Genomic DNA, 24,010 nt, shown 5'->3' with positions numbered 1-24,010 from the left:
GGCGTCACACAGACTTTACCCCCAGATAGTAAAGATAGTTTACAGTTATCATGACATTTGTTTGACTTGTGGTGACCTTTGACATGCAGTTTAAGAGGTGATTCTGGTAGAAAACTACACAAGAGACCTCACCTACCCTTTATTTTGTGCCATTTTTATGCCATGGACAGACAATGGTTAAAAAAAACCCCAGGGGGAGATAAGTTTGTGACACGGTTAAATGTGACAATACTTTGAACTGGCGTCACACAGACTTTACCCCCACACCGCAGAGCATAGGGATAAAGATAAACATGTTTGTAATGGTGTAAATTTAATTCTCCATTTGGCCTGCATCGCAGTTACTCTCACCCACGCAGGATGGCATGAGGGAAAAAGCATTCCCAACTGATTAATTCCCCAACAGTTATTCCCCTATCTCCCTCTGTCTGTCTCTGTTGACATGCTGCCACTCCAAGCCGTTCCGCTGATTTTTATTTCCCTAACACTGGCACAAGCTAAAGCTCCACATATGTGGCGCGCAATGTGGGAAATACTCCGGCCTTTTCCTCTGGATTGGAGCGCAGCACGTGGAGACAGATTGTGGTGCTGGAATGCGCCACAGAGCCTTACAATCCCCATCTGCTTGGGCAAACCGTGGATGAGCGGGGGAATGATGGAGGGATGGAGAGGCAGAATGATGGAGTGGCTATTAAATATACAGCAGGCAGTGAAGAGCATGCAGGGTGTTGTTGGGAGGCTCCTGCATTATGGTGGCGCATCAGTGCTCCATCTCTTCATTTCTCTTTTTCCTTCTATTTTAGTACCACAGCTTCAGAGCAGGGTCTTGTCCGTCTCCCTGTTTTTCAATCTTTTTTTTTTCCAACACTTCTTTCTTGACATTCTTTCATTTTTCCCCACAGACTCTTTTCTTCTTCATCACCAATTTTCTAACCCTTCTTTTTCTTTCTCTTCTAATTTCATCTTCTTTTGTGACATTTTTACTGTATTCATGCTGTCTATCCTTACCCTTCTTCTTCTTTCATTACATTTTATGTGTATTAACTTGCCTTCATTCTTCCTGTTTGTTTTTTTACTTTTTTTTCTTCCCCCAGTCCTTCCTTCTTTTCTGCTGTCTGCTGTCTGTTTTCTTCACTTCCTTTCCTTTGGCTGTCTTCCTTGCAATTACTTTGTGTCTTCTTTCTTTCTTGACATGCTGCTCATTGGGATGTAAGGCCACCTATGCAACATAAATCAGAAATGAATTCAGCCACAGGGTTTAAATGGAGATGTTTTATTAGAACAAGTCCTCGAGTCCTTGGCGGCGGGAACCAGTTGATGTGAATTGAGTTGAGGCTAACCTCGATGTTAATTCAACCTTTTATGGAACGGCTCTGGCGGTGGTGGGTACGGGCGCCGTCTCAGGCTTTGTGACAGCTCGCTAACGCAGCTCTGCTGAGGTGTCTCTGCCACATTTTCTCCCCGTTTGCCATCTAATTCACACGTCCCTGAAGTACACTCCAAAAAAATTGGATGGTAAAACATTGTGAAAACATCCTTAGATGACAGTCGTACCACGGTTGGGGGATGGGTGGGGCGAGTGAGAGGGTATGTGGGTCATGTATCTGTGTCCAGATCAGTTGGCAGATTTTCTTTTTTCTCTTTCTCTCTCTCTCTTTCATTCCGGCAGATTTCTTCATCAGGTTGGAGGGAAGGCGGCCTTCTGTCACGAAACACTGTGTGTGCTGTGTAGGGTGGGGGGTGGAGATAAGTTGGGATGGGGAGGAGGTGAGTGGGTTTGGGGGGCAGTGAAGCAGTCTGACTGGAAAACTGTGTTCGGCTATTTTTAATTCATGGGATACCACCTGGCTAATGGTGTTTTTGGATCCGCTCACTCCCCGCAAGCCCAGAACAGGACTTGTTTCAAATAATCAGGCCTCCACCAAATGCATTGAAATTATTCATGGAGCCTGCATTACGAGCCGTTGATCATAATATTGGAATATTAAAACAGTTCGGAAATGTCAGGTAGTATTAGGATGCATTGATGGCAACCCAAACAGCTCAAGTGAGTTATGTGGAAATAGTATGGCAGAGGGTTGTTTCTTCTTTTAAGATTGTATAAAATAACAAGCACTGCACTCTGCACGTAAAGCTATATAAATATAAATATGTTTTTTTTGACAATAATATAAAGACATTAAAGCAGAAAAATAATGCTGCAAATAACTTGATGTAAACATAAAATATAAGACAGGCAGAACTTTTCTTTCGTCAAACATTAAGAGGCTCTGTAGTCTCATGGGTACCATTAAAGACATATTGCTGTATCTAAAATTCTCCCTCAGTGGGTCATAACAACATTGTGATGTCAACATTACAGGAAACGTTAACATAGTCATGCTGAACTTACAGTAACCAGCAGGCCACTGATGTTATCCTGCCCATTGATTTCCTCTGTGGCCCTAAGTACTGACGGCTTCAGCTTAAGATAGCATGAGACCATAAAAGGCAGATTGACCAAACACAACATCATAAGATTATATGAAATATTGATAAGAGTGGTCTCCTCTCCCATCAGGCCTTATGGACAAATAAATGGACAACTGACCAGCCCTGGCTGGACTCGAGCAGCTTGTGTAATGAACTGAGGAGCATAAGAGCTGAACAAAGTGGAAAATACAACTGAGTCTGAAGGATGGAAGCTTGTCTGGTGCAGATATATATATATATATATATAATTTTTTTTTATAAATTTTTTTAATGATAATAATACTATACATTTAACTGCAGTGTGCACTGGGCTAAGGGCTGTCCTCAAACCAAAATACAGTTGTTTATCATGCTCATGAAAAAGTGTACTTTTGTTTCCCCAGACTCCCAGTGTGTTAAAATTACATTTTTATTAGTTCTTTAATATAGAATAATATAGAAAAAAAGTATAAAATTGGGAATTTTATATTACATCAAATATAAATGAATGGACTTTCTTGCCATACCAAGTTAACTTTTCCTCCAGTAGTCCAGTAATTGAAATAAATTAAATAAATAACTAGATAAATTAATGAAAATAGGTAGATAGGCAAATAAAAGATCTTTTCAAACTACGTCACTTTTCTCTACGTGATTTTTGCTCTGCCACACAAATCAAAGCAAGCAGTGACAGAATGTATTGACACTGAACACAGTTTCTGACTGCTGGATAAGGGCGATAAGAGCATTATCAGGGGGAAAAAATCACAGATTTGGGTTGCGATTAAAGGAGCTGACCTGCAGGTGAAAATGTCTGCATGTACAAACACATAAAAGTGGTGGACACTCACTTTAATGGCCCCTTTCAATATTTTGTCCAAACCTTCTTTTAATATTCTTGTCCAATTAAGAGACACTGATATACACAGCTCAACAAAGTGTATTATCAGAGATGTTTATCTTGATTTATGCTGCAAAGAGTGTAAAATCTGAGTAATGAGAGATAAAGTAATCTGTCTAAGCGATGTTATGTCTGTCAAAGTGATTACCACAGCTGTTATCTACAGTTTTTCAGAAGCTCCAGTAGTTAGTAGTTAAAAAGTACAATAGCCTACTGTTTTGGATCTATATCTGCAAAATGTCAGCTTTTCATTAACAAAGATAAAACAATAGCCATTTCAGATTGATAGCTTTCCAAAACCTATAAGGACATGAAACTCAACCCAGAAAGCACCATGTCAGTCTGAAGTTCAAGTAAAAACAACTACATTTTCTTTCTTTGACAACAGACAAGACTATTTTAAGTTCCCAGAGAACGTGATTCATTAGCTGCACACATATTTCAAACGACAGATAGGGGGAAAGCAGTTTTTAACAAGCCTTTAGTTGTTGAGGGGAATAAGTGTAAGCAGTCTTCCATCAGCTGCACACGTTCCTCTGATGAGACGATAGCGCCTAAGACATTTATGCAAAGATGCAACCTCACGCTTTCAACTTTCCCAGTCACATGGACAACAACTTTGATGCCATATTAGATGTGAAGCAACAAACTTGATACGGGTATTTACCAACAAAGCCTTATTCTCACTTGTGGGTTGTGCAGAGTAAGAGGATTAGATTGTCTTTCTTTTGCTGTCAGGGTTTAGGGAAACTACAACTTTTAAATTTAATTGTTGTTCCGTTGACTTAAACACAAGAATCTGACTTAATGCTATATGGCCTTAATGCCACCAACATGAGGACAAAGTAACTCTGATGGTGTGTATGAAGCAACTAAAGCACCTGTTCATTTTAGAGGCATTTTGGGTTCATATGCATTGGTTTGTTTGTTGGCACATAAATACTCAATTTGTACCTTTTTTACTCATCATATTGGCTGATTTATATTTGTCTTTTTTCTTTTTCTGTTATTCAGTTGTTTTTGGAGCAGTCAATCTACAGAGGCCTCAATTAAGTCTGGGAACAGAAGAAATCTACTCATTACTGATGGCATTTTTGCCCCTGCAGTATTCAATTTCACAGGTATTTTATTCATTTTTAAGCCCCCTATTTCATTTCTGATCCTCATGAAAGTCATTTTCCAATACAATTCCAGAATGTGGGTTAGAAAGTATAAAGTATGTTCAAAGATTTAATAAAGAAAATTAAATCAAATTTAAGAGATCATCATTCTCACCTGTGAAAAATCAAATGGTCCTCATTTCCCATTTGGCTTCAGCCTCTAACATTCAAAAAGTCTTTGATGCCCCACTAACAAAGCAGAGGAAAGAGAAAGACGGAGGAAGATGAAGATGAACAGGAGTTGGGAGGAAGAGAAGAGGGTTGGGGAAGGGAGAGGAGGGGGTTGTGGCAGATTTTTTACCTGAAGGCAAAAGCAGGGAGAGGAACCCGTAGGTTCAGCAGGGAACAGTCGTGCCCGCCCCAGTTCCAGGAAGGCCCTCTCCGCTGTGATCCATTATTCAGCAACGAGCACAATTAGCCTCTGTCAAGCTATTTTTACACGCTCCGATAAGATAGATTCAATGTACAAAAGAATGTGCAACGCCCCCCCCCCCACCATGCTCCCCCTCCGCACATCACCACTTATTTATTTATTTGGCACGTTAATGCGTTAGAATGGTATCGATGTAGCTTTTATCCCTTCACTTATTCATCAGGGCTTTGAGAGAGTTTGTTTAGAGCTGTTTAGTGAGGCATCATCATCAAAGCTAGAAGGATGAGGTACGTTAAGTTGACTCATCTATCTCGATGTTATGATATGTGGGTGTAATTTCTGTTTGAATGCAGATGGTTGGTATTTGAAAATGAATTGACCTCAAGAACCTAAACAGGCACTTAGCATCAAATGCAGAACGTTAATACTTAGCCACACTAAGTGCAGGTGGCCATTTACAGAAGAGACTAACTTAAGTCAGGTTTAAGACTTGAAACTTAAGACTGGAAACAGGGAGAAACAGCTAGTCTGGCTCCAAAAAGAGATATTCTGACACCATTTTTTCCTTCCCGATAATGATTCTGATATCTGAACTTTGCATATACCATACCAAGTGCATGTACCGATCCGTTAAAAAATATACATTAATGATTTTTTTTAAACAACTGTATACTGCTAACCCTGTATGATTTATATACAGAAGTTAAACCCTTTGTTAAACATGAACAAACACATACAGAGAATGAATGCGATAAAACTTTCTTTCATTATCTTTGACAGTAAGACAGATTTCTGACATTTAACTAGCTTTCGCCAACGTTAAACTCTCCTTCGCTGCTCTTAAACAGTAGTTGCCAGTGCCCAGTGGTAGCACAGCGCACACGGCACAACCCACTCTGACTCTGACTGGCTAGAACTTGTTACCTTTCTTGGTTTGGGTTGGTTAGGTTTAGGCACTAGGAGCGATATTTGGTAAGGTAAGTTAATCACTCAATCAATTGGTGCATAGACTTGTGTACTCAAATCTGATCAAGCATTTTAGGCTGTATCAGAGGCATTTCTGAGACTGGTATCTGTATTAGAACAACGCTATAATAAACATATTATATTTTGTTTGTTTAATCCAGACAAAAAATAAAATCAAGTTGTTGTTTTAAAGGGGATTATGTGCCAGTAGTTCTCATATAACCCTCCACCAGAGAGCAAATAAACATATTTCCAAAAATTAAATATGCTTCCTTTAAAGGGTGCCCAGCATCAATGTTCAAATATAGTCAGGAAATAGAGCATTTATTCAGATTAAGTGTTTCCCAGTGTGAAGATAATCTCTCTCATCAGCATAATTTAGGTAGTTAGTATAGATTTTTGCACTGTATCATTATTCATGATACTGCATTGTAATAGAGAATAAATGTATCATAAGGTTAGGCTGAGGAGCAGAAAGTGCCGCAGTTCTCTCCACATTTCAGAGCTTTATGTGCAAATTCCAGACTTATATGTACAGCATAATTCAGTCCAAATAGGCTCACCTGCCATTTTCAAATAGGGAAAGGGAAATATTTTGGCTGCAATACTCTTACTAAATGACACTGGCTCCTTGTCTCAATTTTCCCTAATTTACTTCATCACTTCCTCTGAAAACTTTGTATTTGGTCACGGCTTTGGGCCTCAAGCAGTTTTGCTTTTCTTTCTTGAAGTGAGATGAGGATTTTCGTTGCTCTTGCCATACACTATCGGAGCATCACTTTATCTTAATAAACGTTAATTTGATGAGATAGCAGTTTGGGAGCTCCTTTATCTATGATCTTCTTTGATATCCTGTATGTCTAGGAATAGATTTCCTGCATATATAGTATAAAAAAAGCTGCTTTATGATCCTCTGGATGGAGCTGGGTTAGCTTCAATTAAATGACAGTTAAATATACAGGTAGGGAACTAAAACCAAGGTCTTGAATGAGGAAATCCAAACAGGCCTGGACTAAATCACTCTTACTTTTTAGGGAAATGATGAACCATTAAATTATTAGAGCTCAGAGGTTTTCTTGTGGGTTAGTAAAAATCAGGGCTGGCTTCATGTACCTGCATTTTGCCAAAGCAAATAAGCCTTGTATGTCTTGCATGTTAAATACTGATTATAACTGCTGTGCACGAATGCACGTGATATACATTCAGTCGTGTGAGATTGATACACGACCGACTTGTGAAACCAGCGTCCAGTGCAGTACTACTTTCATGATGAAAAGATATTGCCTGGTCTATGCACTAGTGATCTTTAAAGATCACATGCTGCCCGATTAGCATGAAACTAAATATGCAACGTGATTAGCTCGCATTAACATGAGGTATTCCTTAACAAGGTTGTTAGCGCATCCCAACCGAATGCTTTGACCCCTCATTGCAGGTGCTGTCATTGCACCAGATCAGGCAGGTAATTAGGCTACTTAAGTGTGTGTGGTGTTGTGTGTGTGTGCGTGTGCAGAGGGGGTATTAGTGGGGTTCATTAGCCCACCCTCCCACTTATCCACCCTTTTACCCATCCCCAGTTGATCTTTACAAGACCTCCCTCCTCTTTCATTCTTTGCCTCCTCTCTCTTATCTCCAGCAGCGTTACCCCTGACCCCCTTCAGCCCTCTTATTCCCCCCAGTGGTAGGGTGGGTGGGGTTAGGGGTGTGTGGGGAGGTGGACGGGTGCATCCATCGGGGCCGACTGATCAAAGCCCTGGGGATCCCCAGGGAGGACATTTTCAGAGGCAGGAGGGAATTTAAACAGCAGTCTAAGCCAGGAAACCAGAGCTGAGGTGAGAGGCGAGAGGGTTATTGTGGCTGTTTCTAACCTAGGAGAAGGGCAGCCCCGTCTTTAATCCCCTTAATGAGGGAGGGGATCTCACCAAGGCTGCTTTTACCTGTAAAGGGTCCTAATGTGGTTTGCATGGTGATAACCCTTGAAAGCCATTGGTTTTTTATAAAGGGCATAAGAAGTGTGAGATGTGAGAAATCTCTGGATTTGTAAGAGCAGCGTGAAGCATATTGAGGATGACAGAAGCATCAAAAACAACAAAGTGGTCTCTAGAGGCAGACAATATCCTGTGTGTGTGCGCAGCAGTGTGTGCTGATGCATGTGTGTCTGTCATCTGGACTGAGCCTCTTCTTTAAAGTGTTTGTGCACGTTGCAGGCCGGGATGCAGTTCTGTGTGTGCGACTGTACAGTGTATGTGTGTGTGTGTGTGTGGGTGTTTTTGGCCCGTTGTGCGTCTGTGTGTGTTCCATCACGTCAGAGACATGACAGGCGCGAACGCTGATTCAGTCTGGCGGTGGTAGTGTCTGAAAGCGCCAGGGAACCTACCGGGAGCAAATGATATTCATTGGTCTTAAATGCTCGGGTTGGCTGGCCAGCCTTGTTGCAACCGCTGGTGTCATGTTACATTATGACCTGAAGATGACGGGGGACGACACTACTCCAAAAAGAGGAGAGAGGGAGAGAGAGAGAAGAGGAGAAGAGGAGGAGGAGGAGATGCAAGCAGGGAGGGATGAGGAGTGGCGGCTGCTTGGCTGAGGTCATTTAAAGCCCTAATCCACAGTTTGGTTTGCTGTGTGCATTTTTAGTGGACAGACACAGATTCTTGAGTGTATCTTCTGCATTCAGGAATTTTAATTTAGGCCTATTTCCCACAAATATTTTCTATTTCTGTTTGCTATCCTTCATGTTTTTGTATTTTATTGATAGGTTTAGTTTATATCCTTTTTCTTTGTTGTATCCAGTGTGATTTAATCTCACTCACTGTGAGGTATGTTTTACATTGCAGTTTACATTACAATGTACACAATGCTATTTTGGACTACTAAACTGAACTCAGACAGTAATTCTGACACTGACTCATCAACATAGCTTTGATTCAAATAACTAAAGATAAGATAAAACACAAATAAAGTCATTTTGGGGAAATATTTTGTCAACAGGGGGTGCTGCACAGCAGTTCAGTGGATTGCTGCTTCAGTGTTTGAGAACATTTTTAAACACGGCAAGTATTTTACTAGTTATTTCACATATGGAAGCTATTTATGTTTAATGTATCTTTAGATTGTCTTTGTATCTGTTGTGTGTGGCTTCTTTCACAGGCGTGTCTCTCCCTTTCTTCTGCTCTCCCTTCGTGTGTGTGTTGCGAACCAAAACATGGTTTTGAGGTCAGTTTGAAGCGTCTGGTATCTTCTGTTTCCCTCTCAGGGCTTAACCTTGGCTTTTATACCAAAAGATGAAACGGATTACATTTTTAGATATGATTACCCGTTTATTGCTGCTGACAGCAGGGTGTGCACAGTGTCAACAAAGACACTGCCAACATCTGTTTGAAAGGACTCTCTCTCCCACAGCCACGTATAAGAGAAGACACTTGTGATGCCACTGGGCATAATGTCTGTAGCTGTAGAAATTTTACACCTTAATGAGATGATTTAATGGTAGAAATGAAGTAGAGTAAATGTTCTTGAAAATGTAGTTTTAGTTTCAGCATTGGTATATACTGTAAACTCATATCCATCATGTTGCTTCCAGTTAGAGGGGATGCATGTGGATCAGGGCGACTGCACAAAGAAAAAGGGAGAAAAGAAGTAAAATATGAGTGAGCATCATTGTTCAAAAAAAAGAGGAAAACTATGCAGCTTGGTTGGAAACGAAAAACAAAAAAGCATCTGTGCCAGAGAAGAGAAATCTTTATGAAGCCGAAACAATGGTGTCAAGCTAAAACAAAGGCAGCGTTTATTGGTTTGTGGCACTGAATGGCAGAGGTTTGATTGTGCACAAAGGGGAGGGGGAACAGCTGTGTGGCTTTATAAAGACGAGACACTGAGATCCTCCATTGTCAGTCCATACCTTGGGCATGGATCAGTTTTGACAAAGCACCATTATTCGCCGTCACCTTGCTTGTGTGGTCAGATAATGAGGATGTTTTCACAGGCTAACAGAGAAACAGACTGAGAGAGTCATCAAATAAAACAATGTCATTGTGGAGCCAGTGTTTGGAGTTGCTGTTGTAGGAAGGCAGAATGAATGGATTTGTCTCCACATTTTGTGTAGCGATACAGTTTTTCTGTGGGTTGTTTGTGCCTTTGCCAATGTTGACAGGCTCAGTTTCATTCCCGGCCTTGGCTCGACTTTCTGCCAAAGCTTCTGCTGTAGTCTATTAAAGTGCTGCACTGCAGGACCTAGTGCCTGAGACCATCAGCTGTACTGATCCAGACTTCTCTGGACTTAATTGGATGTTGAAAACCAAGTAGGTTTTCTATCAATCAAGAAACTATACGTTATATCAAGAAAATTAAAAAACTTAAAAAACTTAAATCTACATAGCTCTTCAGTCCTGAAACATTTTGTCAGTATATAATAATGGGGATCATTCTGTTTTTATAGCTGCTCTGAACATGTTTGAAAAAATCCCAGAAGTTCTGTAATGTGCAGTCCTGACTTCACACAAAAACACGCACTAAGTAGTATAACAAGGTATAACAAAAGACTAAATATTAAGTGGATGAGTTTCGCCATTTGTAGACAAGATGCTACTTTTAAATTGAGAGGTTTATAGCAGTCACCAGAGTTGTGTTTAAGAAAACAGAGCTAATACAGCCCCTGCTGCAGCCCCTCTTTATGATTTACACCTATGATAAGGGCGTGAGGATAAGGGATTATACATAAAATTATATTTAGTGGCGCTCCAAATGCCTCTAATTAAACTCGTTCTGAGTGACATTCTTCACTCGAATGTGTACTTTGCATCTTTACTTCCTCCACTTTTACTTTTTACATAGTTCTACGTTTCCCTTTCTTTCCTTCACTCTGGCAGATTTGACCTCTGCTTCGACCTCCAAATCAGTCAGGTGGATGAGCTAGCTCTACAGCTAGCACCCCAGTAGCCCTCTCACACAGTCTGTGCACGTCTAGGACTAGCCGTTAACCCGAGCCTCTCCTCGGCGCTGCAGCTGCGCCAACATCTGTGCTCTGTGTCTTCTTCGTCCGCCCCATTCCCTCCAATAACCTGCCATCCCTCTGATGGGTATGAATAAAGGAGGGAACAATCTGGATACTCTGTTACACAATATGCTGCTGGGACTGAACACATATCAATAATAGATTCACCAGGATTCACCTCCTTAGTTTTCTTTTGAATTGTATTTTGTCAACAAAAGTATATAAAAGATATAGTATATAAATTATTTTTTTGTCTTTTTTGAGCTGCATGAAGTCAAATAAATTGCCTCAAGTGATGTAACTTGCTTCCAGTGAAAACCTGAAGGGCCAACCTGCTGTCTTCAACCTTTACTGGAAGTGTGTTTAGCTCGCTGCATAGCTATTCTTTCATGTACTTGTCTTTTTGCAACTGATAAGCGAGTATGTAGAGTAGGTCTTTAAATGTAAAAATGTGGGGATGTTTTCTTTTAAGTAGCAGAGATTATAAAGTTTTTACAGTCAAAAATCTGAATGAAGGGTGGTTAGGTTAAGTACTCAACAACTCCGTTATCTCCCTGCAGAAACAGTAATATCTAATTCAACTGACTTCCCATTCAAACAGGTATATTCATGGTATAAGGACATACAGTAGCAGAGAACTATACTAACTAACTTTAAATAGGTGTGTAGGAAAGAGAACTCCACACTTTTATTTGCACTGTAATTACATAGATACCTGTTGGTGTATGACGTTAATTCTTCCAGCATTTCAGATATTCTACAAACTACTTTTTCTGCTAAAAAAAAAAAGCTCACTTGTGTGGATTCGAAAGTTTATTTCAACTGAAATCTCTCACCCTGCTCTAACAGTGACAAAACAGGCAAGACTCTGGGGTCTATTACATATATCAGCTGCCACTGCAAGTATTAATAGCAGAACACTGTCTGCTGGTAGTGTTAGCAAGCCTGATAAACCCTGGTTGAAAAACAACATCCTACATGTATGAGGTTTATTCCTCTTCAGTGGCAGTAAACACAACATATGAGCCCACCAATAACTGTGCTATAGTCAGAGCCTAACAAGATATTTAGGGTTGAAAAACAGCAGGGCTGTGGCTATATAGTGACACCCCCCTTACAGACACACACACACACCAGAGTAAAGGTGCTAAACCAGCTACAACACCGATACCCACACAGTAACTCTCTCAACAGGTCATAAATGTTCTTCTAGTGACTGTGAAAGCACCACCAGACCCTGCCTTTCCAGCAGAGAAACAGAGAGTCTGAAAGAAGCTGCTAATGGCCGGTTAGCTCTGACTACCAGTTCTACGTCACTGTCAATGCTCCACTGGTCATGGTGGTCAGTCAGTCTCCCCCATGTCCCCTGACCCTCCATGTCACACAGTACATAGCCATGAGGCCTCCTACAGTCAATGCTCCCCCATTCCTCTGCTGCATTTGTAAAACATGCTGTGAGGCAGAGTTCTAACAGAATTTGAGGGTGTAGTTTCCCTTTAAAGGCATGTGAAATAACTGCTGAGCTTTTATTATGAAATGAAAAAAAACCCCTACAGCTTCTGTTAAATCCTGTTTGGAAATCTATTATTTGTTTGTTAAGGGCCAAGGAAATCACAGTCTTACCCTGCATGATACTGCATGCAGTAAGGTTACATGCTGGAAAATCTTGGCACTGCACAAATTGGCATGTAGGCGGGACCATGTTAATATGGTGTGAGACTGCTAATGGCTTTATGATTGGATAATTAGAGGAAGGTGGGTAATTAGGAGAGTAGTCTGTGCTTGGCTTCCCTGTTGGAGTGAGTAGGAACAGGAAGACTCCCTGCTGGCTGTTGAAGGGTGTTTATGTGTGTGAGCGGGTAAGTGTGTGTTTTTGGATGTCATTGCTACCGGCTAATAGTATAAATCCTCGCTGTGCCAGTATAAGATTCCAGACTTTTAAATAGGGCAGTAGTGAGTTGAAGAAAACTGGAACCTGTGGCTCATGCTTGATGTGTAACTAATGCTGCATGATGCAAAAGCCTTTGGGGAGTGAAGTACTCTATGCACGACGTTAAGTCATTTATAAGGTAAAACTTATGGGTTTATACTTTTACATGTGCTCCTGCATTGAATGTTTTTATTTTATTTCATACATATTTTATTTATTTCCAAAATTTAAAGGGGATTGTGATGTTTTTAAGGCTTCCCTCTGAGTATTGCTGCACGTAGTTGATTTTATTTGTTCTTTGTAATATTAAACAAGGCCATCACATGCAAATAGACAGAGATAAAACAAGAAGGAAACCAAAGTAAAACATAATAATGATAAAAATAAAAACAGACATCTAAAGCAAAAAAATATTATTCAAACTTCCACAATCCACAATCTAATGAGGTGTTTAAAGTGTTTTCCATGTGGTACCAAAAACATTTTCAGTGGTGAGACTTTTTGTCTTTGACATTATCCAAATCACGAATCGCTTTCAATAATATAGAAAAAAAATGATGTCATACTCTACTCCTCCTGATGAGAATATGAGTCAGGAAATTCTCCAGAATTTCACATTTTCACTGCTTTTGGTCCCCTTCAGTTCACCAGTCCACCCTGCTGCTTTTGGAGCGTGTTTTTAATCCTTTAGAAAATGACTGTGAAGCTAACGACTTCTCCCTCCGCCCGTCCACCATCTCCAGACATCATTAAAGCCAGGCTATAGCCTCGGGCTGCACATGAACCCGTTCTTCAAACTGTACACTTTATCCATAATTCAGCTATCTTCCCTGAATTATTCAAGCAAATAGTGGGGAAAATAATGGAGTTCACCGAATTTTACTTACACATAAAACTATTTTAATGTTGATTTGAATTTTTGAGGCTTTCTGATGTGGTGAGGGAGGGGCCTTAAGTAGCACATGTGGCCTCCTTTGCCTCAGATCTGATCAGGGGCAGGGGAGGATTGGTTGGCTCATAAACACATTAGCACAGTCTGAGGGGGCTAAATAAATTAAAAAATACACATATGTGCATGAGCATGAAAATCCTGTACAGTTTTACACCTGTATACATACAAAACAAACAGGTTTGAAAGCCATCAGCTGATTTCAGAATACAGTTTTAGCATGTGGTCTTTGAACAGTTTCAGATCAGCCTTTTCACAATTCTACATTTGCTGACTGAACATATAGTATGTGGTAATTGTTGCCTTATAAAACAGAAAAGAAAACATTATTATTAGTATATGTTGTTCAAGAAAAAGTTTCCTTTCCTCATTGCTACACAAGCTGACACAACAACTGTCTATCAAATATTTACTGCATATGATGACATGTAGCGTGACACGGAGCCCCCCCCCTCTATTCCCGTACAGCCTCTCCACATATTAAAAGGGGACAGGAGGGTAAATGTAACAACGCCCCCTACTTGATACTCTATCAGAAAAGGGCTGAATTAACATTAGTTGCTTACTTACCATACCGTAAGCCTTGGTGTTAAATCATTTACTCCCTTCGGAGTGGGTAAGGCCATGCAACTTTTATCGCGGGAAAAGAATCAGAATTCCCCGGATAGGAGAAGGGTGGCTCATGCATTAATAAAGCACACAGTACATGTTAGCACTATAACCTTGCTCAGGGGTTTTGCTTTAAGCACAGAGCGCATTACTGAGAGGTTTTATACGGTATCATATAAAGGCTGTAAGCCCATGCTTTATAGCAGGGCCTTCGGTGGAGTGGGGCTGAAGTGGAGGATGCATGGGAGGCAAACTCAGGAACTTAGGAGGACACACAGAAGAATGTCCTTGGGTCATACACAGCAACACACTTCTGTGTATTCCCACTTGTGTTTACCTTCACTCACAGTCTTGTAAATCTTGTCTTTTTGCCTTCAATAACACACGTATGGTCACATACCCACACCATAGAGAGCATCTGGTATCATTTGATTTCAGCAATGTTCCCCTCGTAGCTTCAGCACTAGTTACAATGCAAAATGAAAAAACAAAACAACCTATTTTAAAAATGATGCTTAGTTTCATTTTAATGAAACACAAATCACTAAACAAGTGGCTTCCTAAAAATAATATTCTTATACAACTAATTTGCAAATATATTATGCTGCCTGGATTACTTTGTTTATTAACATGAGGAGGAAATGTTTATATTGACTGCCAACACCAAATCTTCATACTGAATGAATCTCAAAAACATTCACTATCATACATCAAACATATTTTATTTGTTTTCCTCCCGTATTCACTCATGGCAACTAAAACATGATTAACTCTTTAATGTTTAGGCAACTCAAACCACTTGGTAAAGGTTAGGGAAAGATTGTGGCATATATAAAACATCAACGCTGATGTGAAGCATGCTCTTCTATATTTGACTAAAACCACAGTCTTGCATAAACCTTTAATGTAAGTTGTAAACAAACACAGTTACTGTTTACATTCCCCAGGGCAGTGTCAGTGTCTAACGTTACAGCTCTATTACAGAAGCTTTGGACTGCCGGGAGCACCGGTGCTCCCAGTCCGTTAGCAGCAGTTAGTGATAGCTAATAGGTACAAGTTACGCTAAATGTCTATTAGTAAAAACTGTTATTTCCTGAGAGTTGAAGCAGAGAATATGTTAGAAAAATACATTGGAAATGTTGCATTTAGAGCAGAGCGTCTGAATTCTGAGTGTTTTGCCTTTATTTTTGTTTGTATTGTTGGCCTTGTTTAATCTCAACATCCAACATTGTAACATTATATATATGACAAAATTAAGGAAAAGCACAATACCTCTCCTTTAAAACTAAACTTGCTAAACACTTGTTCACCACTATTAGTGGTCACAAACACCACAGGGTACCTTTAACCGAGTGTTTCAGTAGCCTAAACCTAACAAGATTTGAAACGAGGGACACAAAACCTCCTCTGCCACCTGACCTTCTCCATTTGACTTCTGTTCCATGTCTCACTTGCTGATTTAGAAAAAGGCAACTGAATCCCATGTTTACCCAGAAGTCATAGCAACTAGAGGCAAGCAAGGAAACACCAGATTACTAGAATAAAATTACAGAAATCTCAGGGTTGGAACATTGTTAGAAACATTGGGGATAATTAAAGTACACAAATCATCAAATTGTTTTTAAACATTTCAATGCCGAAATGTTACTTCTCAGTAAGTTTTAGCATTTTATAAACAACTGGTTGCCTCAGCCATCAGGGGTATTTTTGGGGTTAGCTGAGCTGCTGCTAGTGCTACTACTCTCTGTGCTTCAATATAAAACTGCAAGCTCTTTTCATTCACCACTCCACAGACACGCAGATATGGAAAACTGGACATGAAAATCAAACAAACACACAAAATATATGTTCAGATTTAGTCCGACTGCAGGCCAAAGATGGTTCTTGTGGTTTTCATGGTGATATATGAGCGAGGGGTGAGCCTTCACCTGTATAGCTGTAGATGACTAGAGAGAAACGAGGGACAGGGTCACAGGAGGAATGGAGCGGAATACGTGGGAAGAGCAAAGGATAGAATGACTGGGGTGTAAAGAGCAGCGGAGAGAAGGGAGCAAAAGATCACAGCAAGGTGGAGAGGAATGAGGCCCAGACGTGAGAACTAATTTGACACATTTGCCCAGAATTCCAGCACCGTCTGCCACTATCAACACATTTACCCTCTTTGTCTTGTTATCAAGGGAGATGAGGCCTCTGAGGTCTAGCATAGGTCAAAAAAGGCAGATCAAAGAAGGTGCTTTTCCAATAGAGGCAGTCATCCAAATGCACAATATCTCTCTCTCTCCATTCATATAAAAGAGAAAGAGAGATAAGGCTTAAGAAAAGTGAGAGTGACAGTCATTTTCCTGTACTGGGCAGGGGGTAAAATGTGAGTACATTGTATTTTACTATATTGGAAGCATATGGTTTCAGTGTGCTCTCTGTTTCGATCACACCGTGTCTTTATATATCAGATTCCCCTCCCCCCGTCTGAATGCCAGCGTTCGAATAACTTCCTAACTTCATTTAAAAGAGACTGTCTCATTCTCACATTTCCTTTTCATTATTATCACTCCTAGCTTCAGTTGTAGCATTGTAATGTATTGTAATGGTGAAGTCCATTTAGAGGACCTTTCAGGAAAGATGATCACTGATAAATGTTTAACACACGTTGTCTGATAGGAATCCAGATGTGTAAAGGTTTTTGAAAGCAACCATATCCAGCTTTTTGCTTTGAGTCAAGTGTCCCCTTGTATCGCCTTATTGTCCCTAATGTAGTCAGGTTTGTGCCGCAACATTTGTCATACACCCTAAAGAGCTGTCTACCTTGACATCTAATCTGAAACTAAAGTGACCAATATCCATGAGGACACCACAGGTGGTGAATCAGCAGATGGTGAAATCATTCATTTTGCATTGGCATTTGTACATTTTGCTTTTGTGTCAGGCTGGGATTATGCTTCTGCAAAGATACACATAAACTTTTCTGTGGGCCTACCAGCGCTTACTCATCATGCCATCCTGTCATCCAAGCAAGCAGATTGGTTAATCAAACATCTGTCAGGATAAATGGAAAAGAGAAAAACACACAAATGTACAGTCGATAATGGATGTTCAAAAGATCCTCGATAGACAAACTGGGTAGATATTTGGCTTCAGGTTTTTCTTTTAAAATCAAAACTATGTCGTAGTCCATGTTGGTCAGAAATTAAACTTGTCTTTTCAGTCATTTACCATATTTTATGCATAAAAATGTGTATTTTATAACTTTTTGTTGCTCACTTTTGACTCACATAAAGGCACCTTTTATCCTGGATTTGACCTTACCCTATTCCAATCAAGATTTAAAATTAGTAAGTGAGCACTAATACAGTGTTTAATATTGGAAGAATATATATTTTTATTTAAGGGTTAAGAAGCCTCCTCTTTAGGGCTAGATTAACCTAAACTAATAGTAAGTGGTAACCCAAGGTTAGAGCCATGATAGTGGCAGTGAGGCTGTAATGCTGATTATTGGACAAATTGAAAGAAGGGCTCACAAAGACAATCCATAAAATGAAAAGATTAGGATTCATCGTCTGATAATCATTAATGCCTGTAAAAAGATTTAATGTCAATCTATTCAATGGTTGTTGAGATATTTCAGTCTCGACCAAACTGGTGGACCAACCAACAGACAGATGCGATCCATAGAGTCGCTTGTGTGGATGAATGACACCAGTCTAACACAGGATGAAGGCTCACAGGATCCATGTGGTGTAGATAAAGCTCCGTATTACCAAACCCAATTATTCATATAACACTATAAAATCCTACACTGTGTGTTATCTTGTGTGGACATTACACTGTTACACTATTAAGGAACCTAAACACGGCACAGTACTACCCAGTCCAGAAATATCTGAGCTGCTGGTGAATTCCATGACTGATTGCTTCCAGACTAAAACTGGCGGGCATTTATTGCTTCAGCTACATGTTCTCACTAGCCGAGGCTCCTATTATCAACCTTTGTCTCCCGTAATGAGATATTCACTGTGAAATGTTAATTACTAAACACAGGGCCGAGTGGCTTCCAGTACTGACCCCATTCTGATTGAACTTAATAACAATTACTGTAGTTCTCTGTGAAAGTGGGTTATGAGAAAATTAGATTTTACAGTCGCAAGCAACTCAGCTACTGAAACAAAGGAAAACCCATTGTCCAAATTTGTGAAATGAATCACAATCAAGTTTTTTTTTTTCTGTTCAGAGTTAACATCTATAACTTAATCATAACAGTGTATCAATCATGATGACACAGGTTGTGTTATTTTGTCATTCAAATGCAAACAATACAATGACATTGTTTATACAAGACTGACAAGATTCTGTTGCTACTGTAATTGAGTAGGAGCACAAACATGTTAACATTATTGTATGTGTGTGAGAGATAGAGACAGAGGACGTGTGTTTGCCTACAGCATGTGTATGTCTTGGTGAGTGTGTGTGTTTACTACCAGTGGAAGATTGACAACTATTTTCTCCTGTTTGAATGGCTCTAAATCCACACGTATCTGCATGAATCCGGCCCTGTGTGCTTCTTAATGGCAAAGACCTTCTCTGTTGGCTCAGCTATGAATAACAGTAATTGTTCAACCCACTCCCCGTCTATTCCCTTTGTGCCCCTGCCAGCTGGCATCTGGTGCCCGCCGACAGTAATATTCACCCTCCGCCCCTGCCATCATGTCCCCTCCCTACACACACACACAATAACACACACTGCTATACGTCTGTGATCACATGACCCTACAGCTGTGTCCACATGATTCCTCAGTCACAACGTAAGCTTAGATGATGCTTAGCTCATGCATATACACATACATAGATTACATATAATATAAGTATGTACAAAGATGCCATAACAAAGTCTACTAAGCTTAGAGTATCACATTACTAGCTGTAAATACATGAACAGACAACTTTTTACACAACTCATTCATGCATGCATGCACACACACACATACAGACACACACACAGAGGTCCCCTCCCATCCTCTCAACCCCCAGTCCAACGTTTTCCAAATGATCTCATCAGATTAGCCCCAGATTGCTACCTATTACAGCCTTGCTACTTATTTAGCAATTTAGCTAGGGGGAAAATTGCCCCCGCTTGATGGCTAATTTTCAGAGGTGACATTTTGCCACATTGGGCCGCAGCGCTGAGGGGCCTGTTGTTGAATAGACAGGGGGTCCAGTTGTAGTAGAGCCATTAGGACTAAATGATCCCCTCTGACTTGATTTACTGACAGGAGTCTTCACATTGTAACCAGTGTGGACAGAGCACTGTGCAAGATGAGGGAGCTGAATGGTGGTTCTGTAGTTGCTGAGACCAAATCTACTTCAAGCTCTGCAGTTTCTGGCTTAATGTGTCTTGGTCATGTAATATGGGTGCTGGGTACAGCCTCAGGTCCCAACATTTTCCCTTGAGCTTTCTTAATCAGAGCAGCAGTATGTGCTGCTGTATATTTAGTAATACTTTATTTAAAGAGGGGTGCGTAAGACTGAAATTACACTGTCATAACCATGACATCACGCCTGTCCTGAACATGAAGGAGTTTTCTATGAATATTCTTGACTGTTGTCATTAAATGTCATTCATGTCACTATTAATGCAAAGTTGACATTGTTGACATTGACATTGTCTTTGTCATAAACATGCCACAGTGAGCCATCTCCTGTCTTTCCCATGTCTGTTGAGAGTTGCCTATGTGCAGTATCAATTGGGCCTGATATGACTACAGTGTGGAATCATATAGCACACTGCTGGCTGTTGAACACAGCCAGACTAGACGTAACGCAGCCCCTCAGACCGGCGTTGGCGTCTTTGACAGGGAAAACTGTATCAATGCGGTTTTCTTGCCGTTTTTGCTCCTGGCACCCTAGGGCTGAGTCAACTAATCAGATGGCTAACCAAGCTAACAAGCTAGCAGCAACTACTGTGGGAAATTATTACCAGACTGAAATAATGATTTGGTTGGTTAATTTTAACATTTATCTGTCAGTGGCTGGTAGATGTTCACATTTTTTAGAGTTACCAGCAGTTAGCAGTTAGCTTACTTTAGCACCACGTAAAGCTAGCTATCTGTCAATCAGGAAACTCCATGTAGTCAAAATGTCAAACTGTCCTTTTAATAATATCTTTATTTTTCAGTCCAAATGGTACCTCTTTACTTGAAGTCAAGTGAAGTATTCATGACAGTGTTATAAAAGCATTTGACAGTGTAATAAAACTTAATGAGCTTTATGACCAGTCCAGCATGTATCACTTTAGGTGAGGTCAAGAAAAACATTTATAACACAATTATAATGGTCTCATGACAGCCAATGTCAAAACCAACCACATATGACAGCATAATATAATGTTAACACGTAAAGCTCAAATGTTTCTTTAGGTTTTATAATTAGGCCTATGGCATGCTTATGACACGTTAATATCAAGTTGTCATAACAAAGACATCTCTGTTAGCTTAGCATTAAAAGTGACATCATTCAAGTGACCCATCAAATGACAGCAGTCATGAATATTTATGAGAGGTGTCATGTCATGGTTATGACAGCGTTGTCTTAGTCCTATGCACACCCCTTACCTTACTGTGTACATAGACATTTTATCAATTGTTTTAAAATCCCATGGCTTCTTTTAAAATCTGTCAATTGTGTGATATATGGTAGGAATTTTCAGAGTAAAGTAAGAATGAGACATTAAAGAGGCCTAGTCATATGTGCACAAATTGCACATGCATTAGACTGAAAAAATACTGAGAACATTTGTAAATACATATATATAAAATATAAAGATGGTGCACAATTACTGCTAATCCACATGGAACCTAGTTTGACTCACCTGTATGTTTTAGTCACCTTTAAGGTAAAGTCCTTTGTGTTTTTCCTGTTTTTGGGCTAGCAGCAATTTGTCTTGACTAATGTAAATTTTGCTTTCACTGGTTCGAATGTCTAGTGCCCAAAATCTTCCACTTTTATCCTTAACAGTGGTTGAAGTGGTAGCACCAACACAGTCAGACAGTTTTAATGATTTGATAGCCGCCACCCACACTAAGAATATATTTACCCCTGGTACTGTAAGGTGCATTGGCTATAGCATCTGCTGCACCAAATGCGATATGTTATGCTGATGTGAAAGCGCATCAATAATCCTTGGTGAGTTATGAACTGACCATGATTATGGCCCTGCAACTGCAGGAAATCCGTTTGAGGCTGTAAAATATAAAACCATGACATTATAAATATGCAGGCCATTAAAAACAGCCAGCTGACATTGCCAAAAATAACCCTGACACACTGTCCAAGGCAGAAATATGGATTATCGCCTAATGCAATACAATTCTCTTTATATCTTTCATGATCTGGAAAACTCCCACTGCTCTCATTTATAATGAATGGAAAAACCTTATGTACAGTGTGTTTTATGCTATCCTGATGATGTCCATAGAGGCTGGCTTTATTGCTGTGTGTTGGTGTGTGTTTTTCCCTATTGCCTGAGAATGTCAGTGGAGTTCATAGTTAAATTTAGAGATTAGCTAAAATAGACAAACAGGCATTTAAGCCTGAACACATGTTATTATCACATGGAACTACTACTACTACTACTACTACTAAGTATGACATTAAAAAACAAACATCAGAGAAATAAAATTAGTAACACCTACTACATCAAGTAAACGCCTGCCTAAATAAGTCCTAAGTTGATTTTTAAAAAACAGATCTTGTTTATATAAGATCTGCATATCTAATGTAAGTGGGCAGGGTGTTCCACAGTCTTGGAGTGTTGTAGGTAAAAAGACAAAGCAAATTACCCACAAGGTCTATTAAGTGGCACAACACCATCTTGCTCAGAAAAGTTCCCAGTTGTCATGGAATTGTAGATATTCAAATGTCCATTTGACTGACAAACCGTGTTTCACTGCCCCACTTTCTGGTTGTCTCTTTTATCTCTGACTCTGGTGGTTTAAAGTCTCACCTAGCTGCAGTGACTCAAGGACATATTGACATCACTGAGGCATAGTCTTATGCACCTGTGACCACACCTAACAGTCATATCATGGTTTCCTAGAGTACACTACAGCGGTCAGAAAAGATTTTCACAGCCAACAGTTATTTTAAAGGCCCTCTAATCCATGTAAAATTGAGATGAATCTTGACCTTGGAAATGGATGTAGATAAACAATGTCACCATGAGGTCCATTGTGTTTTAAGCACAAACATCAAGTTTTGCTTTGCTAAATCAGAAAATGTAAAATGTAAAACAGTCTTGATCTTGTGCTGCTGTATGCAGGGCGTCAGTGATAACCAGCAAATTTAATCAGGCTTTGTAAATGAGTTTTACAGAGTGCAGACGTTGGAGGGTAATTCCTTAATTATCTGAGGTCCTCACACACTACTTGTCCCCTGTGAATGAGACTAAAGACAATGAAAGACAGAAAAACAGACATAGTAGCATCTTTTTTGCACACTGATTACTTGGACTGAGGCATTAGTGAAGCAAAACAACAGCATTATGGCCCTAATGATGACCAATTTGAGGACCCCCGAGGACCCCAGCTGTGTTCAGGGCCAGACATATTGGCCCATGATGGGCTAAACCAAGCCTATTTACCCATGCTCTTTCTCCCCAGCCTGTAACAGCCAACCACACGCAAACACATATGCATAATGGGGAAATAATGGAATCTTCTAATAATTTGTTTTGGCCAGGGAGGAAAGCAGAGGGATGGAGAGTCAGAGGCTGGCTTTCTAAATGACATGCCCCTGTGGCCTAACACGATTAGAATTTAAACTATGAGAACGCTGAGCCCTTCTTCAGGGGTCGAGATGAAATATTGAGATTGCCGCCGTGGCTTTTGCTCTCTTCCCAGCTTCCCGCGACATTCTCTCACTCTGACACTTGTCTGCCAATCAAAGTGATGGACAGCTAACACGGAGAGAACAAAGATGAGGTCCGCAGAGCCAGTTTGTTTTAGTCGGCTTGGTGGTGAAGGAGGTTGAGTGACACCTCGACGTTTGGAGACACAGTGCTTTACTGAAGTGATGTTCTGCAGTTTATTTAGTGGTAAAATCATGTGCAGGAAACGTTGTCAGACTCAGAGTTCATGTGAAGTAGGTGCTGTCAACCATATTTACTACCAACCAGAGAGCAATAAAATATCTATTTTATTCTCTTCTATTGTGTTTTGTTCTGTTCTATTCTATTCTATCATTTCCAACAGCAAAGATCTTCTTGACATTTGCAATCTTAGGGCGTTTTCACACATATAAGATTGGCCAACGTCAGACACAACGCCCGCTACTCCACCAAATCAAGAGGGAGACGCAAAACACACGTACGTGGTACAGACAACACCGTAGGTTATGTGATGGAAAGTTCTTTAGTGCGCCTAGCAAAATTACTATTGTGAAACCGAAAATAACAGTGGATCAAGAAAGTGTATAACCAATGTAATTAAACCACCGAACGTTGGCTTCCGGACCATTGCGTCCAGACTTTTAGGGTGTGAAAACGCCACCTTAAATGTCATAAATGTTGTGTATCTCCATTCTACTTCCATTCTTATTCCCTAAAAAAAATCCATATTGTGTTCTAGTTCCATTCTAATTCACTATTCTATTCTATTCCTATTCTATTATACGTTGATCATTAATTATATA

The sequence above is a fragment of the Morone saxatilis genome, unplaced genomic scaffold (assembly GCF_004916995.1).
Source record: "Morone saxatilis isolate NCDOM2014 unplaced genomic scaffold, NCSU_SB_2.0 Contig19, whole genome shotgun sequence".
Taxonomy (NCBI): domain Eukaryota; kingdom Metazoa; phylum Chordata; class Actinopteri; family Moronidae; genus Morone; species Morone saxatilis.
The sequence above is the reverse complement of the archived record's forward strand: the minus strand, read 5'-3'. Positions refer to the sequence as shown.